Source organism: Chionomys nivalis, chromosome 12 (assembly GCF_950005125.1).
Source record: "Chionomys nivalis chromosome 12, mChiNiv1.1, whole genome shotgun sequence".
NCBI classification, from domain to species: domain Eukaryota; kingdom Metazoa; phylum Chordata; class Mammalia; order Rodentia; family Cricetidae; genus Chionomys; species Chionomys nivalis.
Window position 1 is genome coordinate 63,328,812 of NC_080097.1, and position 23,269 is coordinate 63,352,080.

Genomic DNA, 23,269 nt, shown 5'->3' on the forward strand with positions numbered 1-23,269 from the left:
TCAGTAGGACGCTCCTAAGTACAGTGTACGTCCTAAGGAAATTCATACTGTCACATGCTGGCTATTTTTCATCTCCTGCTTTATTAAAGAGCTTTTGGAATATATTGTTTATATATAGCTGATAGTGCTTTGACAAAAATGTACATCAATGTTAACACATACCTTTTTTTTCAAGAACAAGTATTTAAAGCTTACATGAATTATAAGTGGAACTATTTAGATTTCATCCACTTGGAAAAGACTTTCAAATGAAAAATAGATACTTTTTAAAGGGCACATACATCTTAAGAAATGCTGGAAAAGTATTTCCCTTCTTTTCCACCAATTTGCTGCTGTCATTTGTGCCCATAATTGTTGATGCTAACCTAATCTTAAGGTTTGGATATCTGAATGCATTTTGAAATTGTTCTTATTTGCTTTTTGATTTGCATAAACAGTGGTTGGCTTATTTTGTTGACATACTGAATCAGGAGTAGGCGTTGTTAACATTAATTACTTTGATTATTGGGAGCCTGGTATTTGTCTGACAATGCCATCGACTAAATGGCTAGCAACGTGGTGACTTACTGGATACAGAAGATCTCTCGTGTGCTTCCCCTTACGGAAACAATGTCAGTCGGCCTTAAGGTCTAGAATTATTTTGCAATTTGCACTACATAAAACTGTCAGGAAACACTCGTGTAACGGTTCCAGTGATTTGAGTTTTGTGTTCACAACTTTGCTTTGTAATGAAAGTTTAATGGCAAAAGAGTCATTTTAACTAATCAAGCTTTCAATTAAACAAATACGTTTTTATATTCTGTACCTTCCACTTGAATTTGGGGTGTCAGAGTCTTTTTAAAAACAGCTAACTTATTTATACTAGTTAAATAATAATTTGATATTTTAACTGTGTTTCATTTCCTAGTCCAGGATTTTTTTGTTTCTCAGCATCAGAAAATTCAAAAGATGATAGCTAGGAAAGTTACTAAATATGATTTTTTTTTAATAAAAAAAAATCTTAGTTCTTTCTTCCAGTCAGTGCCCATGTGTAAACTCCACCAACATCAGCTGCAGCCAAGTCGCCATGGGCAGGCTGTGGGAACCCATCTCAGGAAGTTGGTATTTGCTGTGCAGATGGCCCAGCTATGTTCTCAAAGAAGTGAAAACTGTTTCTGTTTTAAGTTTGTGAAACTTCATGTGTGTGTGTGTGTGTGTGTGTGTTAGAGAGAGATTTTTAAGTTTTATTTGTAGTATCAATATGCAAATTTATTTATTATGAGTTGACTCGCATTGAGATGAAAATGAAAAGGCAAGGCTGTCCTTTAATATGGTTCGCTAACCTTGTTCACACCGAGTTACTGATGCTCAGTAGGAGCTGGCCAACACCAGTTCTACTCAACCCTTGATGATTATGGAGGATTTAATTATAACTGAAAATGAAAGAAAAAAAAACCCTCACTAAAATCTAATCCAAAAATCAATTTTGCATAGAATTTAATAACAGATGGAAGCTTGAAGTTCTGTGTTACCAACTGAAGAATACTAACCTGAAGACAGAGACCTTAGTCTCCAGAGTCAGCCTGCTACCTGGTGGACGTGTCTTGACCTCCCCTCTCTCGGCTTCATGACAAAGGAGCTGGCCTCATGCTGAGGCATGGTAAATACATTATGAAATAAAAGCAGGCGTCATAAACAACACCAGCCGTGTGGAACAAAGGCGAGTCAGAGGCCGTGGGCAGTTTCTCCCTCTCTTGTATGTAGGCGAAGGGTTCTGCAACCATAGTTAATAGTTCTTGCCTTCTTCCTCTGAACCTGCTGCAGAGTGGACGTCAGTGGCCGCCCATGAAGCTAGAAAAGCTTTAAAATGCTTTACCTTCTGCTGAGTTTCCCTACTTGCTGTGTACACCAGCAGAGGAGTCACTGACGGGAGGGAAGGGAGGAAGAGGAGATGGCCGCATTTCCTGTTCATCTGCCATGCTTGCGGGAGGCTCGGGAGCATGGTCCTGTTCTGTTTCTGACATAATGCAAACCTGTCCTACACGGCAAGAAAAAGCTAGCAAATGCTATTTTTGCTTTTCTGATGCAAGAATCCAAGCACGTTAGAGAGCCAACTTGTTGGTTGCTGTTTTTGTTTTGTTTTGTTTTGTTTTAATGTAGACTGTGATAAAATACGGAGGCTCGTTTGGCATATATACACTTTAATAAGAAAAGTCCTGAATCAGACCGCCAGGGTGGATGTGAGGCTACGGGTGTAGTCCACATACGGAAATACATTTTTCCAATGAAAAGTGGAGTTTTGGTATTCATAACAGTTAAAGGTTCCCCAGTCAGAATCTTTAACTTGGTTCTTCTATTGCAGATAAACACCTCAGCCCCTAGAGTTGTGGCTGCCCCAGAAAAGCCCATGGTGGCTGCGCCTGGCCATCGGTCTCACACAGGCCAGTAACACCAGTGAAAATGTGACTGAATCACTGTCCTGTGCTGAAGGGAACACTGGACTTTTGCTTGCAAACCCAACCTTTCAATTTGGACAAAAGGCTTGAAAAAAAAGTAAGAGTAGTTCTTAAATGCAGTTTGGTCGATCAGGTGAGAGGGAGCTGGCTGATGAGGCCGCAGACAGATCTGAAGGCAGGCTGCCACGCCAGACGTCATGCTGTATGAAGACACACACAAGAGAAGTTTCCTGGCTCAGGGATGCCAGTACTTTTGACAATCTGAAAAATTATTTTGCTACCAGGGTGGTGCTTTTGAAGGCCTAGTGTGTATAAGTTTAGTTCTCTGGTGTGAAAATAAACCACCATTACCACAAATGATCTCAACTAAACCCCAAATTGGTAAGTTCACCTTCATCTTTTCTTCTTGTAATCCCTGACATAGTAGTTTCCAGAAAAAAAAAAAAGGCCTTTTCATCCAAATTTTCCTAAAAGTTTTTCTCCCAATATCTTTCTTTTTCAAGTGGAGGACCATTCACCCACACACCTGTGCGACCATGCTTATCAGGTATTAAATGGTGTTTATAAAATTCAAATTCAAATCTCTATCACATTGTGCCTTTTGCCTTCAGAGAAAATTTAAGTAGAAATTTTAGAAAATCCACATCTGTTAGTGTTGAAATGCTGGAGTTTGGGTGAGCCTGTGTTCTAGCACCCTTACTTAGCGCCCTTGGACACCAAAGCCCAATTCCCTTCTGATACAAATGCCTATTTTTTGTTTAGCTCAGGATTTTTGGGTGAACTTGATTTTTCAAGAAATTTAAATGTATTTGTTATTTTTCAATATTTTTAAAAACGGAGAATTTTTAAAAGGAGAATGAATACTGCCCTGGGGAAGAGCCAGGCACTGGGCCTTTTCCTATCTTGTCCTTCTTTCCCCTCCTCCCTCCCTCCCTCCCTCCCTCCCTCCCTCCCTCCCTCCCTCCCTCCCTTCCTCCCTTCTTTCCCTCTGTTCTTTCTTTTTTCTGCCCATATTCATTTGCTGAAAATGGCCTACAGTTGGGCATAAACAATAATATCCACTTTGCTTCCTCTTATTAATCCAGGGACACCCCAGTCTAATCTCCCACCCATTTCATGCCCGAAGCACAAATGTACTGCTTTGTTTTACGACATGTTTTGTTCCATCTGTTGGATGCCGGGTAAGTCAATATTTATCACATTTATAGATTCTGCATTGCTAGCCATCCCAGCACAACAGGGAAACAAGCCCACCATTCTTTCTTCCTGATTGTAAAGTTTAAAAGTCTTATCTCTGTGATGTTAATTTCACCATTTCCTGCTAAAATACTGAAGTCTGACGCATGTTTAAGTAAATCATAAAAACACTGCATTTTCAAAGTTTTTCATTCCCCAGCCCTCTGTAATTACCGTGTCGTGATTACGGTTTCGCTTTCATTGCTGCTTTCTGTGGAAGCCCCAGGAAAGAGTTACTAAAAATTAAATTTCATGCTTGCGTGTGTTTCTGTGATCTGCTGCGTGTATGATCTCGGAGTGCAAACTTCTCTCAAAATAAATGGATTACCCTTTTTACTACACTGTCTGATGTCTCCTCCACTGATAGCCGGGCTTCCCTGTGATCTCCAACCCACCTCAATCAGAACGACAAGCGTTGAAATGGGGGCCTCACGGTGGCGCCCTCTGCCTTCGCCGGCCCCTTAGGCAGCACCGAGCGGCTTTGGCTGCAGGGCGATCTCAGTTCCTCATGGACACCTCCTTGCAAAGGCCCCCAGGAATCCTAACTCCCACCAACGGAGTCCACGTTAGGAAACGCTGGCCTAAAAACCAGGATTTTGAGTTCTCAATGCCTTGGGATGAACAATTTTTGCTTTAAAAAGTTCTGTCTGCCAAAGGCTGATTCGGGAGGAGGTGAGTCTGCTATGGGGGAAGGGTGATTCTACTATTAAAAGGAACTTAATATATTTTAACATATCCTAAAACTGCAAAAAATCTTTAAAGTTCCCGTGGACCCACACCCGTGGCAAACCTGTTGGAGTAGCAGGTTTTCTGAAAGCAAGCACATGGTTTGTGGGCAGATAGCCTCTGACCTTTCCTAAAGTGTTCCGTAAATATCATCAGCGCTTAGTTTGTGAAAAACTAATGTGTTTCCACTAACAAAACTGTCTCGGGGTGGCTGCTCTCTAAAATAATGCCTGTTTTCCCACTGGACTTCCTCCTGCTGGCTTTTTTTTTTTTTTTAAAGGCAATTAAATTTGTCTAAGGGATTGTACTTTGAGGCTATCCAAGGAATTTTAATCAAGAACCAAGGAGAAAGCCAATTTTGAGTGGGTGTTGGAGCAGGGACAAAGTAGCAGACCTCAAAAGTATTAATCAGGTACATTTTCTAATATTGCCTTCTGACTAGCGGCAGATTGTTTTCTTTCTAAAAAAAAAAATCTTTAATAAATGCTATAAATAAACAATTTTTTTTCTGGAATACCAGTTTTTTTCCTATATGCCCAAGGTGATACTCATACAACAGGAGCATCATTAATTGCTCTTAGTACAGCAATGGTGTTAATAAATACACCAATAGTGCTGCTTCTCTTCCCAGAGCTCTCAACCATCAGGGACTTTTCTTTAAAAGAAACCCCAGAGCCTGTCCATATGATAAATTTCAGGTCAGCCAAGGCTGCATCGAAGGATTCGGTCTCAAAACGAGAAACAAGGAAAGAAAGAAAGAAGGAAGGAGAGGGTCTGAGGACATGGCTCAGTGGTTAAGAGCACTGCCTGCTCTTGCAAAGGACCTGGGGTGGATTCCCAGCACCCACATGGCACCTGTAACCATCCATGACTAGTTCCGGGGATCCAGTTCCCTCTTCTGAATTCTACGGGCTCTGGTACACAGTCATATATGCAGGCAAAGCATCCGTATACAAAACACATGTAAATGTTTCTAATTTTAAAAATAAGAAAGAAAAGAAACACCAGGATGCATGACACCCTTAAAGAATGCATTCTTTCAAAAGGGGAGACTTAAAACGTTATTAAATTGACAGTGATGAAGCTAAGTTTCTAAGGCTGCTGTTGCCCTAATTATGACACCGCTCACTTGTTCTTATAACAGAGCAAAGGAGCCAGCCAGGTGCCAGCAAGGGAAATCAGGCTGTAAAAGGTCCTAAGTGTCGGCACTGTGCTCCTGTGATTCTAAAAAACTCCCAGTCAGAGTCACGGGTGAGGTCAGTCCAGTTGTCTACCTTTGCACCAACTCACACACCTAGAAAAGAAATATAGATATAGTTAGTCATGAGCCACCGTGGAAACATACCATGATACCAGCAGAAAGAAACACAACAGGCGTGTCATACAAGAAGCAGATGCTGTGACGTGTATGGAGCTCCAGATTCTCAACACGGCAGCTGTGTTCTACAACCGCAACACAAACACATAGCAAAACAGAACAAGGTCAGCGCATAGGCCCGCAGAAGCCACCGATCAAACACTCAGCTGTACTAAGGTCAGCGCATAGGCCCGCAGAAGCCACCAATCAAACGCCCAGCTATACTAAGGTCAACGCATAGGCCCGCAGAAGCCACCAATCAAACGCCCAGCTGTACTCAGGTCAACGCATAGGCCCGCAGAAGCCACCAATCAAACACCCAGCTGTACTAAGGTCAACGCATAGGCCCGCAGAAGCCACCAATCAAACGCCCAGCTGTACTAAGGTCAACGCATAGGCCCGCAGAAGCCACCGATCAAACACTCAGCTGTACTAAGGTCAGCGCATAGGCCCGCAGAAGCCACCAAACACCCATCTGTATTAAGGTCAGCGCATAGGCCCACAGAAGCCACCAATCAAACACCCAGCTGTACTAAGGTCAGAGCACAGGCCTGCAGAAACGACCAGGCAAACACCCAGCTGTACTGAGCACGGCTCTCCGGCTGGAGGAGACTGGTACCCTAGAAAGGAGCTTTGTCCATCCTTGACCTTAGTGACGGTCAGTAGGTCACAGAGCTAAATAAAGCTATGAGCATGAACTGATACTCACTTCCAGTAAGAGACAGAATATCTGACATAAAACTCTTTGTTAGTAATTTCAGGAAAGAACTGTCTTAATCTGATGAAACGTTGTATGTTACAGAAGGCTTCCAACAGTCCATAAGAAAAGCCTAAATAATAGGAAAATGTACATTTTTCTAAGAGGCGTAATATATCCCATATGTTAAGAGCTAGGTCATTTTATGTAACTATGTATTTTATGCAATCATTGTTTGGTAAGTTTAAAATATTACACAAAGAAAAATAGTTTTTAGTTTTTATATAAGATATAAAGCAGGGTATGATGGTGCACACCTATTATATCACAACTCTCAGGAGGCTGAGGCAGGAGGATTCCTGTAAGTTAAAGGTCAACCTAGACTGGAATGAATTTGAGGAAAGTCTGGACCACATGGTAAGACACTGTCTCAGAAAACCAAATATATGTGTGTTAGGATAAATTATAAATCATGCCTTTAAAGTCATCCATCAACAAAAAAAGAAGAAAAATGCAAGAAACAAAGAACTCTCGAAAATACCTTAGAACTCTAGCTGTTAGTCTGTTAGTCCAGATGAGACGGTGGGCTCAGGAGTTGTTTTCTCTTCTCTGTGCCCTTTGTACCTGAACTGGGCCCCGATGCACAGTAAGGGCTCAGTACACACTGACTGAGGGATGACTTGGCGTGTGCAGTATTAAGCTGATAAAAGGCACTCATTTGGGTCTTGTCTGTAGTGTGAAAACTGATTGCAGTTCTCACAGTTTAAGCAGACTGATTGTGATGTCTGCATTTCTCTACGTGTTGACCGCACCTGGCCTTGTTCTCTGGGCCTTGGAAAGCGACTTCCCTAAGGGCTGTGCCTGAGGTACTCCCTCAAGGGGAGCTATAGTGGTTGATCATCAGGAGACTGAGTTCATAGCTGCTGTCTTGCCCTTAGGCCTTCCTCCTCACGTACTAATTTTTTTCTGGAAGCAGGAAGGGATCTGCGGGATTAAAGTGCACTGTGTGTGCGCGCGCATGCGTGACAGGTGGGTGCCACACACCTTTCAGCCTCAGCTGGACGGGAAGTTTGCTAGCAGAAGTGTCTGCTGGATTTCTAGGAAAGGAAGAAGGATGTATTTCCTTATAATTCTGTTCTTTCATGAAATTTCAGCTTCAAATGTGTTCAGTCTCTCCCTTCTGTGAAATAGAAAACATATAGATTAGGAGATAAGATATTATTGGAATAATGATTCAAATATAGAAAGGTATAGCCAAGAAAGAAGAAAAAGATGACATCAACAAGTACTGCTAAGTATGGCTATGCCCAGACTTGCATGGAGATCCAAAGGCAAACAGAGGCTCTGACCTAGAAGACCCCCAGTGAATCAAGGAGAGCAGCCTGTGTACATTTGTAAGCTCACACTCTCACACACACAACCACAATTAATAAAGCAGTGATTAAAAACAACACATGAATAATAATAATTGCAAGAGGGCGAGATTAAAAGCTTCCACAGAAATCCACAAGAACAGTGCCTCCCAGGAGTGGGGTTCATCGGGGGAAGCTCTCTGAAGTAGTGGGATTTGAGCAGAGTCTGTTAAGTTCAATATTTTATGTTGCTCTTCATCCGACAAACATTGATGGAAGTGCCTTTGTGGGCTGGGTCCTGGCTGAGCCACAGCCTGAGGTATCAAGATGAACAAAACAAGATCATACTCCTGTCTTCATTCTCTTCAAAATATTTTTTCTTTATTTTTTTCTTCCTTTCTGCAAGTGTGTGTGGCATGCATGGCATTCACCCGTGTGTAGATGCATACATGTGTTGAGCATGGGTATGTGTGCAGGCATATGCATGCACACGGGTGCATATGAATTGGATGCCTGCAGCATCCACATCAGATGTCTCCTTCCACTGAGCTCCGTTTTAAGGTATTAAAGCCAGGTCTCTTGCTGAACCTGAAGTTTGCCATTTTAGGTAGTCTGGCTAGTCAGTTTGCCCCAAGGGTTTATCCAGCTCTACCTCCCAGGTGCTGGGATTACAGGCTTTTACATGGATACTGAGAATCCAAACTCCAGTCCTCAGCCTTGTGAGGCAAGAGCTTTAGTCACTGAGCCATCTCTCCAATTCTGTGTGCCCTTTGATGTCACATTGGAATTCCTGGTCAAGTGTTTCTGGATCCAGTGAGAACAAAGGCAGGCACAATAAGAAGGAGCCATAGCTAATGTGGGAAGGCTGTTCACAAAGACCTCTTGGGTGCTCTTTGAAACAGGGTCTCAAATAGCCCAGGCTGGCCTGTAACTTCTTATGTAACTGAGGACAGCTATGAACTTCTGATCCTCCTGCCTCCACCTCCCAAGTGCTGGGATTGCAGGGGTGTACAACTAAGCCAGGCTGACACAAATTCTGAACCAGAAGGAGTAGTCCTAAGCTCTCGCTCAGCACACATGGGCTTTTAGCAGCAAGTAGCTCATCCTATTATGTTTAAAAAAAACAAACAACAACAAAAAAAACCTAGGCTTATGATTTCGTATTTTACTTCCAGAGAGTAACTCTGACCTTTGCAGTTTTTGGCATGCAGCTATAAATGTTCACTGAAATTATCATAAATGTCTTCTTTTCTTTCTTTTCACTCATTCGTTCGTTCGTTCATTCATTTTTTGAGACAGGATCTCACTAGGTAGCACCGGATGTCCTGGAACTCACTCTGTCCAGGCTGGCCTTGAACTCACAGAAATCCACCTGCCACTGCCTTCTGAGTGCTGGGACTAAAGGCGTGTGCCACCACACCCATCTGCCATGGATATTTTCCATCTCTAGTTCTTATAGTGTTACTTTAAAAGATTTTTAACATTCTTACGTTGTCTTCATAGCTTCTGTTTGCTGTTTCCTTTTTCTAATTGCCACATTTAAAAAATCAAAGGTGACTGACACCAGCTGTGAAAGCCGCCCCGCTCCCCAGCAGGGACATTTTGCTGTCCTTCTAGCTGCCACCCCCATCAGTTACCCTCCTAGCTGTTGCACCCGAACCTTCCTGGTCCTGCATGATCCTGGCCCTTCACGCTGCTGTCTCTTAAAGTCCCTTGTCTAGCTCTGCTGTGACGTCTACAATGGGTTCTCAAACCTTACCTGATTGTTCCCCCTTCTCTGCCTGCCTTTTGCAGTATCAAGGCTTCCCAATCACCACAGGTGTGTGGCCACATTTCCCCGGCTTTCTTCCTGCTTCCCCAGCATTCGTTCCGTTTCCTTTGCAGAGTCCCTTCTGCCCCTCACTCCCTCCCCATGAGGGTTGGCCAGAGTTCTGTCCTATCTTCTCTCATTATTCCACATGATTCCTTCATGGTAAGCCCTCTCAAACATATATCTCCAGCCCAGATCCTCAGCTCTATGTGTCCAAAACTGTGTCCCTCATTCCCCTGTCACTCACCCCTCCTGACTGCTACGTGTGCTTTCTGCATGTAGATGGGATATTCTCGCCCTGCCATCCATGCAGAAATCTGGGAGCTGCTTTTGTACCCTCCCTCACTCCCCACATTTGATCATCCTGAAGAGGGGACCAGCTAATGTTTCTGGAGTGAATGTCCTTTTGCCAACTCATTTGCCCTTGCCAGTTCTCTCGATTTCCAATACACTATCTTGGCAAATATTCATAATAACCTTTTTTCTCAAGGGGAAAAAAAAGAATGCTTAGTTACAGGTGGATGACACTTGCTGATACCAGGATTTGAAAGCAGGAAGTTCTGCTCTGGGCCCTCCCCAGCACCCTGGTACTGGATGTTGAAGCCAGAACCTTTGCACATGCTAGGAGACTGAGCTACATCCTCAGCTCTCATTTTACTTTGTATTCTGGGTTAGTGTGCTGGATGGCTTTAGACACAAGCTAATGCCATCTGAGAGGAGGGAGCCACAGTTGAGAAAATACCTCGGTAAGATCAAGCTGGAGACAAGTCTGTAGAACATGTTCTTCATTAGTAATAAATGGGGAGGGCCCAGCCCACTGTGGGTGGCTTCATCCAAGAGCAGGTGGTCCAGGGCTCTATAAGAAAGCAGATTGAGAAAGCCATGGAGAGCAAGCCAGTAAGCAGCACCCCTCCATGGCCTCTGCATCAGCTCCTGCCTCCAAATCCTATCCTGTTTGGATTCCTGTCCTGTCTTCCTTTGATAATGAGCTGTGTTGTGGAAGCATAAGACACAAACCCTTTCCTCACAACAATAGAAACCTGGATTAAGACAGATAGGGTCTAATTAAGTTACCCAGGCTTGCCTTGAACCTGTGCTCTTCCTGCCTCAGCCTCCCAAATGACTAGGCTTACAGGCTTACCCCAGAAGCCCCAGCTCAGGATCCTCGTGTTTAAGCACCAATTCTATCGCTATGTGCTTCAGAAGAAGCGATGGACAACTAGCTTGTATAGTCTTTTCTTTGCTATTGAAAAGTGTGGTCCAAAGACTGACACACACCACACCACATGTGGCCTGGCTGGAAACGCTGGCTCTCAGGCCACCCAGGCCTACCGGGCACAATTTGCAATTCACTGTGAGTCCAGGGGATGCTTGCGGCCAGCTGCTGAAGGGAGGTGTGTGTGTGTGCGATCAAAGTGTTTGTCTTCATGGCCCCATTCTTTCATTGAATAGCTTTATCTGTGGTTCACAGTGAGACTTTTTTTTGTGTGTAAGACAGAAGCACTTCTAACTAATAGCAACATATCTTTCCAACTCAGATCAAGAAAGCCGTAGGGACGCACGACAAGTGGGGAGCTGGGGTCACAGCTGTGTGACCTGAAGAATATCTGCTCCCTCTGGGGTGCCTGGCCATGCATTACTCTGTCTCCTATCAGCGTCAACAGGAATATATACAAATACAAATAAAGACACTTCTGAAAGGGGCGAGGAGCCTAGAGGGAGACGCAGTCCCTCTTCAGGTTCGTGACACCTGAGTCACACTCGTTTGCAGTCATACAGAGCAGAGCTGGAGGATAACTGAGGCTTGGGTGCCGGGTGTGTTGGCAATAGATGCGAGCACAAACCCAAGAATCCCTAGGTCTGTGGCCTGGCTTTCGCAGTGGGACCACACACGTGAAATCATCCTTTGTGCTGACTGCTGAGTTCCCCTTCACAAAGATTGTATCCTGGGAACCCTTGCCTCCAGCTCCGAGGCCAGGCGTGGAGAGGCAGATTGTGAATGCCCCCTCATCTGCATGAGCAGGGGAAGATTTGCTTTCTGCATTTGCTCTGACCTGCAGCTACAGTCTGCAGGACTCTTCCTCCAAGCCTCAGAACTCGATCCAAAGATCACTGTTGTCTTACAGTTTATATGAGAAAATCCGTCTCTTGCCTTCACAATTAACACTGAAATGCTAAGTGGTAATATTGATGAGTCTGGAGGGAATGTGAATGAACCTCTCTCTCTCTCTCTCTCTCTCTCTCTCTCTCTCTCTCTCTCTCTCTCTCTCTCGACAGGCTTAGTGAAATCTGTACCAGTGAATCCAATCCCATTAAAATGACTTGTAAAAAAGTGAGGTTTGCACGCTGTTAAGCCGTTTCTGTATGGCAGCAGCATCTCTGCATGCAGCGTGTACGTGTGCGATGCTTCCGTTCCAAATCGAATCTGTGCAAAGATGGTCTTCAGATCTGCCGTCTTTTCTTAGGGGTCTTCCGAGAGAAACACCTGCCAGCTCAATCTCTTCCTGACGATGAGACCCTGGAGCCTTCAGATGCGGCAGGAGGAGAAGTTGAATTGAGCACAGTTTCAGAAATACCTGTGACTAGGGGATTCCACGCTGCAGAAAATGGTCCCCAGAAACAGAAGGCTGACTTCCCTCGCCAGAACAAAGGTAAGATTTACTTTTTTGTTGGCTGTGAATTTTTGCTGTCTCATAAGAAAGGAATTTAAGGAACCTCTATTCTTAAGGAAGTCAGAAGCAACTGAAGGTGGGCTTGGGTTGCCCTGATCTGTCCTGCTCACCTCAGCCACACACCAGGCCTCAGGCAAGACCTTCCAAACCCTCATCTACCCGCTGAAGTGCTGGTCTTCTTTCAACTTTGACCCAAATGGTGTTTGAACTTTCATCCCAAGGAGGCAGTTTTGAACATTAAGCCACTTCAAGACTTGAAAACCCCCCTGGATATATGAGCTGTTCTTAGACAAGGATCCTGATACCCTGGTCTTTTACCAGTCAATGAAGGAGACACTGTGTGTCCCAATCTCAGAGGTGTTACATTAGATGTGGCTCGTCACCAGCAGGAGGCATTTCTGCCTGACCCATTTTAATAGATAAAAAAGCTGTCTGAGAAAAAGATAAGGGGCAGGTTCCTTTAACTTTTCAAGATCTTTTATATGGGAGAAAGTAAGACTATAGCTTAAGAAGGCATAAGTGAAACAAAAGCAAAAAACAGAGCATTTTAGGGTAAGTTATGCTCATATTTAAGGGCCCAATTGTAGAAAGCCAAAACCATACCTTAGGTTGTCAAGGTGGCTTTGCAGGTAAAGGCACAAGCCACAAAGCCTAAGGACCTAAGTTTAAACCCCAGGACCCACATGGTGGGAGGAGAATTGACCCCCTCAAATTGTTCTCTGACCTTCACACACACACCCATGGAAAACATATGCTCACCCCCACATAGACAAAAGTAAGAAAAAAATTATAATATCTCACAATGTCTTTAGGAAACATGGCATTACAAACAATGGCTATTTGAATAGACAACCCTCTCTATTCCTGACTAAATTTATGGAGGATTTGCCTTTAGGCCACAAGCAGACCCAGATGAGGATACGCCTCAAAGAGACCATCTGAGGGGCAGAGTGAGTCTGAGGGGATTAACAGCAGAATAAAACCCAGATTAAATCAAATAACCAAAGAGAAATTAGTAGCGCTAGAAAGGTTTTCCTGTCGGTCTCAGAGAAACGTCTCCCTCAGTGTAGTCAGCGAGGAGGGGCACCTGGCAGCTGTCAGTCAAAGCCGCAAACTAACTTTGATTTCTATTCGGAGCACCCATGGCTTCCTCCTTTAAAAAAGTAATTTATACTAGCTTTATTTTTCCTGTCAGTTAAAGTAACGGAGGCTGCCAAAACACTGTCACTTCTTCTAAGTGATTGCTGCCCTCCTTCCCAGGGCTGTCATAAGTGTCTCAAGTGCGTTTGTCTTTGGAATGTTGCTCCTTTATTGCCTTCTGTGGGTCCTGTCTTACTCTGGCATTTTTACTGCGGTAGACACATTGCTATATTACAGCAGGCCAAAGGTCATTCACACGGCCATCAATTTGAAGAATGATTTTTTTTTTTTTTTGGTTAATAAAACTAACTTTCTTAGCTGAGGGCTGCTTGCTGTGAGGAGGGTATATATTTGCCAGATCATAGTTTTCTTGGAAGTGATGGAATGCCAAACATCAAATTATAATGACTTGTCAAAAACCAAATTTCCTGGGGCTTGGAGAGATGGCTCAGCAGTTAAGAACTCACACTGCTGATCCAGATGATCCAAATTTGGTTCCCAGTATCCATGTCAGGTGGCTCACAGCCATTTGCAATACCAACTCCAGGGGCTCTGATGTGTCTGGCCTCTGAAGTCACCTGCATGCACATAGCGGTGAAGCCACCTGAGCTTCCACATACAGGCCCACCCACAGAGAGACACACATGCACATTCTTAAAAATTCAAGCTTAGAAGAAATAAAGAAACCCCACTTAATCTTCCTTTGAGTCACATGGGCTTTGAGGATGACGAGAAGGTCCCATTATGCAATGAAGTGGCAAGTGTCACCTTCCTCAGGCCTCACAAAGCCCCCAAGTCAGGGGAAACAGAGGTGTGTGCTGCCTAAGGCCAGGTTTTCCGGGGTGGGTGGTGGGTAAGGGGAAACCGCTAGCTGTCAGCAGTGTTCGTTGACAAGTTTATTCCTGTTTTCCTCAGCTGGGGATTTGTAAACACAAGGTGGGCATGACGACAGGACACACCTCCTTGGTTTATGTGGAGAAAGGCGCACACAACACCGGCTCTCTACCCTGTGTTAGCCAGTGAGGCTGCCCGCTGCACGAACAAACAGCCCTGTTTCCCTGGTCTTGGAACAATCCAGCCACTCTCGCTGGGGCTTTTGCCCACTGTGGGTTCCGCGAGTGAATGGCAGTCAGCTCGAGGTGGTCACTCAGGAAGCCAGGGGATAGATAATGCAGTTACCGTGCAGGTGACATACAGAAAGGGAAGAGCTCTGAGGGTTTCACGAGGGCAAGTAATGACCAACTCAGAAATGACCCATGGGACTTCTCAGCAAACTCATTGGCCAAAATGAGATATAGGACCCCACTTAACTAAAAGGCCACGAAGGCGTGTGCTGGAAATATTTGGTGATTACCAACAATGATGGCCACAAAATGTTTTATATGCACATCTGTGGGTGTGAAAGGGAGAGAGCAAGGGGGAAAAGATGGTGGAGTCAGAGACAGACCTGATCTCTTTCTGTAGGGGGATCAGGGAGACTTGCACCAGCTTAGTCTCCACATGAAGCAGGACCATCATATTTTCATGGGGACTCCACCCCACCCGATGCCCAGGCAGTGTGAGTAAAGGGAGGGGACCTAACCTACGGTGAGCTCTCCTCTGTTCTCTCAGTCTATGCAGTTCACAGGCAACAACTGTCAAGACACAGAACATTCTGGATGGGTGACAAGATCTGCCACTCAAATGCCACCCAGAGAGTAGCTTTTGAGTAACTAGGGCACTCTGCTGCAGGCAGGATATACACTGGTGTGGCATGGGGTCAGAAGTCATCTTAACTCTCAGATACTCATGTGTAGAGATAAGCCTAAACTTGGTGTGGGTCTGAGTCACACATAACAGATCACATTATAACTCTGACTCCAGAAGGGCATCGCAAAGCCCTGTCTAGGACAGACAGACTCAGTGATGTTTCCAGTTCATTACTTCATGCGACATCAGGGAAGACAGATGCTCCCAGCCCTCTATAGAAAGTGCAACATTCCTTTCAATTCCATTAATAAAGTAAGGCTCAGAGATGGAATTTCCCAGGTGAACTCTGCCCTGGTCATGTGGTGAACTACACAGTGCAGGAAAAATACCAAGGGCACCGGGGCACCTGCCTCACCAGCAGACCCAGAAGCTCTGAGACTTCCAGGCATCCCTGGACTCAGGATCATGGGTCAAAGTTGCATTCCTGACCCAGCTGGTGGGTTGGAACCACTTAGGGCAGACTCCAGCTGATTGGCAATGGGGCCAACTAATGACCTAGTCCTGCTGTGGTCTGAACCAGCGAGCGTCTCCCAGCACAACCACATCCCCAGTGGAACCTGGGGACCTCCTGAAACGAGGTATTCAGCAGGAAGCCTTGGTCTAGGAGTCAGCGAGACCCAGGTTCTGATCCCAAGCCTGCTGCTGACTGGGCTCATTGCACCTACATGTTCTTTCTGTCCTGTTTCTCTTCGTATGAAATGTTACATTTGAATAGCTGGGGCTTTTCAAGCTTCGTTTTCCCACCTTCATCACTAAGTGAACCCTGGCCACTCTGAGTTAGCGGAGGAGTTGTAAGACACAAGCCCCACCCCACCCCCAGGGCCTTCAGCGCTTTCGCACCTCCTTTGCTTCTCTTTGAGACCTCTGGTGCCTTGAACACTTGGGAAGCCTCATTATTTCACACAGTGCTCACACACCTTTCTGATATCAGAGGGTGAGCTCTCAGGGTGAGCTCTCAGGTCCATCATGCCCTTCACTGTGAAGCACAGTCCCCCCTGGCTGCCCCACCTTGCAGAATTCCCAGGAGCAGACTAAAGAGTTAAAGACTCTGCCCTCCTCACAGACCTCTGGATAGGGCAGGTGGAGAACAGTTGTCTTAGCTTTAAAAGACCTGGGGGTAGGGGACATGTGTGGCTCAAGCCTTTAATCTCGGCACTTGGGAAGCAAAGGCAGGGGGATCTCTGTGAGTTTGAGGTCAGCCTGGTCTCCATAACAAGCTTCAGGGCATTCAGGACTACAAAGCAATGCCGGATAGGGAGGAGTGTAGATGATAGTCCAGGGACCCAGAGTCTTGAGTAGACACCCCTAGTGGGGTGCGCATCCATGACAGTCTACACCAGGAGTCCCACAGTTCTACATGAAGCAGATTGAAAGTAGGGAGAAACAGAAAGAATTTAGTGTAATGGGCACCTGGCTGGCACCATCAATTTGTGCTGAGGTCTTGACATCCCCTCTGCTCTGCCTCCCTTTTGGAAGCATCCTGATACACAGATGGAGTCAACTGCCAACAGCTTAGATTTTTCTTGTGTGGAGTTTGCTTATTTTTAACCCTTTATAGACATGCTGCAATCAGCAATTTGAGCGTCTTATTTTAAAGCTCTCAGGGTGTCCAGGACTCTCTGCCTTGCCCTAGCAGCACTAGATAAGGAAACCGTTTCCCAGGTGAGAAATGAACAAAGTTCCCACAAAGTCAGAATCCGTGGCTCACTTATGCCTGGCTGTCGTGCGTACTGGCGCATGGACGTATGTGTCACTGCCTCATGTGGCCTCTTTCTCTTCTCTCTGTTGTTCCAATTTAATCACCGCGGGAGCAAAAACAGCTCAAAGAAAACAGAAAAAAACATGGAGTTTCTTTTTCATCAGTGCTCCTGTGTTGTCTGTGTTCAAGTCTCTCTGGGTTTAAGCTGGCTCAGGGTAAAACAAACAAATTAGACAGAGGAAAGATTTGGTTCCTCAAGAAAGATGCCCTTCTTGTTTTTGGAATTATGAGGCCTTCTTGAGTTAGCTCTCATTTTCCTAGTAAAATATTGTATCTATTTGGTGTGTGTTGGGGGTGTGTGTTGCACAGTGTGCACACTAGTAGAGATAAGGGGACAACTTGCAAGAGTTTGTGGGTCCAGAGCATCAACCCTACTTGGTGGTGATTGCCTTCCCATGTGAGTCAGTCACCTTGCCAGTCTGCCCGCTATGCATTTGAGCAGACACGATAAGTAAGTAAAGAGTTCGCTTTCCTCTTAGCTGTAGAATCAAATGCTTTTGTGAGTCATGGAAGGAGGTAGGGACTGGAATGGGAGCTGGGGTAACCTGTGCTGAGTGGACCTCATCTAACTGGAGTAACTTCCCTTCCTTCAAGTGGAGTACAGGCCAAATCCAGACCTTTGGCTTTTTCTAAGAAATAGAGACTTCATTTTAAATCAAATCAATTATTTTTAAATTTTGGCAAAACTATAACAAGAAAAGTTAAGAAAAATAGCCACCACCATGGGGATCAGCAGGCAAGCAAGACACCTTATAAAATTGGAATTTCAGTAAAGAGTGAGTAGGGTTTAGTATATCTCAACTATCGTATGAGGAACATATTAAAATATAATTTGTTGCTCATCTGTGTGGTGGTTTGAATGAAAATGGTCCCCATAGGCCCATAGGGAGTGTCACTGCTAGAACGAATGGCCTTGTTGGAGTAGGTGTAGCTTTGTTGAAGGTAGTGCGTTACTGGGGTGGGCTTTGAGGCTTCAGGTATTCACATCAGGCCCAGTGGCTCACTCTCTCTTCCTGCTGCCTGCTGATCCAGATGTAGAATGCTCTGCTACCTCTCCAGCACCATGTCTGCCTGCATGTCACCATGTCCCATCATGACAACAATGGACTAAACCTCTGAACAGTAAGCCAGCCCCAATTAGCTGTTTTCATTTATGAGTTTCTGTGATCATACTGTCTATTCAAAGCAATAAACCTTGACTAAGACGATGTGAAATTTGAACGTAAATGACAATCCTAGATGAACCTGCGCCCGTGGATCACACTAGTGCCTGAGGTACCAGCTGGCCACCTCCTCTTCCGATAAGCACTTCTGTAGCATATCTGAAAAGTGCAGTGTGGTTTCCTTTTCCAGTCTATATTTGTGGAATACATGCACACTGTGCGTCGTGCTGCCACAGTGTATTCTAGAGTGTGGTACAGGTGGTGAGCATTTCCACACTCTCTGGGTTGTAGTGTACATTAGTGTGTTCTCTAATTTTCTGGCAACTTGACAGAATCTAGAGTAATCCGAGAGGAGGGAGCCTCAATTGAGAAAATGCCCCAGAAGACCAGGCTGCAGGCAAGCTTATAGCTTCTTAATAAATGATTGACGCGGGAGGGTTCAGAACACTGGGCAGTGTCAGCCCTGGGCTGGTGGTTCTGGGTTCTGGATAAAAGCAAACTGAGCAAAGCCATGGGGAGCAACCCAGTGAGAATTTGTCCCTCCATGGCCTCTGCATCAGCCCCTGCCTCCAGGTTCCTGCTTTGAGTTTCTACCCCACTGTCCAACATCCCCAAATTGCTTTTGGACACAGTGTTTCATTCCAGCAATGGAAACGCTGACTGAGACCACTAGTGTTGCCTCACTGTCTAAGGAGTGCTGCCTTCTATAACGCATAGTTTGTGTCGTCTTAATTGTGCTGAAATGAAATTCAGAGATACCATAGTTCAACATTCAAAAAAAACTAAAGGCCCTAATTATAAAAAATAAAGATGTTGGAAGACTTGCATTGTTTTTAATTATGTGTTTGTGTCTCTGTGTGGGTGTGTACAGCAGAATGTGGATGCTGGCAGAGACCAGAAGAGAGACTGAGATCCTTGGGAGCTAAAGCCACAGGCAATTGTGAGCTGCCCTATGTGGGTGCTAGGAACCAAACTCAGGTCCTCTGGAAGAGCAGCAAGTGCTCTCAACTGCTAAAGCCATCTCTCCGGCCCAAGAAATTAAAAAAATATCAGGGTCCTCTGGAAGAGCAGCAAGTGCTCTCAACTGCTAAAACCATCTCTCCGGCCCAAGAAATTAAAAAAATATCAGAAGCAAAGCAATGTACAGTGCTTGATTGTGCTACATCAGTGTCTGTAAGACACTTGGCAGCTGGTGGGCTGGGTGGAGCCACAGATACCACAGAGCACCGCACTTCCCTGGACTCTAGCTGCTTAATCCACAGCCTTCATGATGACCCAAAATAACAGCCCCATACATATTTCCAAACGAGCCCCGGAGGAAGTGCTGGCGAGACTAGGGCTGCTAGCGATAGGATCAGAGCAGCAGTTAGTGACGGGGAAAGCCGAGGGGGTAGCTGAGCTGGAAATCCAGATCGGTATTGCTGCTTTTATCTAGGGAAAACTGGATGGGAACTAGCTGAGACCGAAGGGAAAGACAAGAGGAGGCTTTACATGGGCAAGACCAACAAGCAAGAATTTATTCTGGAATAAATGGATTCTGTTTATCCTAGACTTCTGTAGGAGTTCCAAGAGGAGCCGCATGGAGTTGGTAGGTGGTATGGTCAGAGGTGAAAGCCTGGAAGACAAGGAAGCATCATCTGTGTTGATGGGCGTCACTCAAATAAAGACCCTGTAAGAGGGGACAGGACCCATGGACACAACCCTGAAAACAGTCTCTGAAAAGATTCATTCTTCTATCATTGGTACAGGAGAATTGTCTGTATTCTATCAATCATGTTTTAAATAAATGCTTATTGGCCAGGCAGGAAGTATAGGCGGGTCAACCAGACAGGAAGTAGAGGCGGGGTGATGAGAACAGGAGAATGCTGGGAAGGAAGAAGCCCATTCCTCCCATTCCTGCCCAGACCATGGAGAAGCAAGATGTAATCTACCCGGCTGAGAAAGGTACCAAGCCATGTGGCTAACATAAATAAGAATAATGGGTTTATATAAGTTATAAGAGCTAATAAGAAGACTGAGCTAATGGGCCAATCAGTTTATAACCTAATGTAGACTCTGTGTGATTTTCTTTGGGGCTTGTCAGCTGTGGGGAACTGCGCAGGGCAGAAACTCCAACAAGCAGGCCCCTCATGTTACATATCATGAATGAATGAAACAATTTGTAGAAGGGGAGTGGGAAAAACCAAAGGAAGTGGTGTGGCAGAAGGCACGAGAGGAGAGGAGGATGGACCTAAGATGGCAAAGAGGTCTGCTGGATGTGGGAAAGCAAAGTGCTAGATTTCTGATGGCTGCGTAGCTGCAGATGGAGCATGATGCCAGGGTGTCAGAGGTGTCAGAGTCTCGTTAGCTTTGATGAGAAAAGGCAGGCATAGCCTTTCCCTCCCTTGTATGGGGCTGGACCTGAAGCCTGCCTGGTGCTCCACACAAGTGCTCTACCCAGAGTCACTCATGTTTCCGTTTTGCTTATTTGTTTGAGACAGTGTTTTGTTACATAGCTTTGGCTGGTTTAGACTCATTTTATAGCCCAGGCTGGTCTTAAAGCCATGATTTTCTTGTCTCTACCTCCTAAGTACTAGGATTATAGGTGTCGACAACTATATCCACCTCCTAGGGACATTCTTAATGGTTTTGTTAGCCCTAGAGTTCAAACTTTCTCTGGAATTCTTCCCCATCTCATCATGTCCACTGTTTTTAGCTGTTTCCCAGCCTTGTCCTCTTTCCAGGACCCAGGTGGTCCCCGATGGCACCCATTCTCCCTACAGTCCATATTCAGCATGCACGCCATAGATAGCTTTGGATTCTCTTCAACTCAAAGCTCTGTAGATAGAAAGCCCCTCAGACATCCAGGATCTGGTCCTGACTTAATCTCCCTTGCTTCTCTTGGCGCCTGTGTGTTGGTTGTTGGCTCTGCCTTCCCAAACTCTCTTTCCATCTCACCCTCCTGTGCACTCCAGTCACCGTGTGTCACGTTCTTAGTGAAGTCTTCTGGCTGCCTGACAACTCACATTGCTGATCTCCTCATATGTGTTATTTTTGTTTTTCCTTAAACTTTATCATCAGTCAGTGGACCAGATGATTCGAATACATGTGTGTATAAATAAATAAAACCCTTGGAATAGGGGCTGGAGAGATGGCTCAGAGGTTAAGAGCATTGCCTGCTCTTCCAAAGATCCTGAGTTCAATTCCCAGCAACCACATGGTGGCTCACAACCATCTGTGATGGGGTCTGGTGCCCTCTTCTGGCCTTCAGGCACACACACAGACAGAATATTGCATACATAATAAATAAATAAATTAAAAAAAAAACCCTTGGAATAGTTTATAATCTACTTGATAAAAATGTCACCTAGTAAAATTACCTGATGAAGCCATGTCCTAATAACTATGGTACAAGGGCCACCAGGTCTTAAGTAGCTATGAGACAGAAAAATTAGAAAATCTCTGTGATGTTAACCTACGCTCGGATATGCCTTGTGGTTGAGACGTCATGCAGGTTCCCAACAAGCCCATCAGGATCTGTATAAGTTATTAGTTGTGTTATGGAGTGACTGTTCAATTACAAAAGTTCCTAGCCCCCAAATGGCATGGCATTTAAGAATGGGTCTTTGGGAGAGAGTTAGTGTTGGACAAGATCATTAGGATGAATTCCTTACGATAGGACAGACGCCTTATATAGCGAGGAAGGGATCAGAGTTCTCTCACCCTGTGTGTGTGCACCACGGAAGACAGGTGGTGATGATGACGGTCTTAGTGTTTTTATTGCTGTGAGAAGACACCATGACCATGGCAGCTCTTACAGAGTAAACATTTAATTGAGGTGGTGACTTACGGTTTCAGTCCCTTATCATCGTGACGAGATGCACAGCAGCATGCAGGCTGACATGGTGCTGCCTACATCTTGACTAGAAGGCAGCAGGAAGTCGACTGACTGTCACACTGAGTGAGGCTTGAGAAAAGAAGCCTCAAAGCCCGCCCCCACAGTGACACACTTCCTCCAACAAGGCCGTACCTCCTAATAGTGCCACTCCCTTTGGGGGCCATTTTCTTTCAGACCACCACAACGTCACAGTGTCTTAGTGTCACTTCCTGTGGCTGCGATAAAATACCCTGACCAAAGCAACTTCGGGGAGAAAGGGCTTCTTTTAGCTCACTGTCAGGGTTCAGTCGTTCATCCCAGGGACGTTACCGGGGAGAAACCTGAAGCATCAGTCACATTACACCCACAGCCAAGAGTGAGCATAATAAATTAATGCATACACCTCACCTCCTGTTCATCCAGGAGCCAAACCCAGGGGACGGGGCCACCCACTTTTGCATCAACAAATAGAATAAGACAATTCCCCCACAGACACGCCCACAGGCAAGTTCGACTGGACAATCTCTCTATGAAACTCTGCTCTAGCCTACATCAACATGACAATTGGAGCTATGGAACATGACCCCTCCAGAACCCCTTATTATCGGCATATTGGCTGGCGGCTTCCTGCCTCCAAAACTGTGAGAAATGGATGTGTGTTTTTTAAGCCGTGGAGCATCTACGTTCTGGTTACAGCAGCCTGTGCTGACTGAGGCAGTAGAGGGAGTGTACGAACGCCATGACTAGAATTCAGAGGGGAACACACTTGGCCCAGTGAAGGCTACACACAGCACAATAAAATCTTCAGAGAAAGCAGAACACATTCGCCTCCAACCACTGTTTGGGGCAGAGAATAATCCTGCATATCATCCTCTGTTGTGGGCCTTCTCCTCGTGGCTATGCTCTTTGGAGCACGATTTGTCTCCCAATATGAGGTTATTTTACAGTTGGTTCTGTGCTTGGCCACAAGTAAAGCTGCCTAGATTCTGTTACAAGAGAATAGAAAAGCCATCCCCCATCCCCACCCCCCACCCCCGTCTACCATTTACGGAAAAAGAAGGTAAAGCATCCAATATAAACACCCCAAATACTATGCAGTATGTCATGTTCTTTCCATGTACTGTTGACACAGTTTGGGGAATACCCGCCATTGTTAATCTTTCCTCCCATGGGAGTATTGGCATGGTTTTTTTATGCCTGTGGGTTGTTGCTGTTAATCTAAGCAGCAATACAAGTTTCTTAAATCACAGATGCTTCCATGGGTTTATTTCTTCGCTTGTTTGTTTGTAGAATATAATAGGAAGGACACTGATAGAG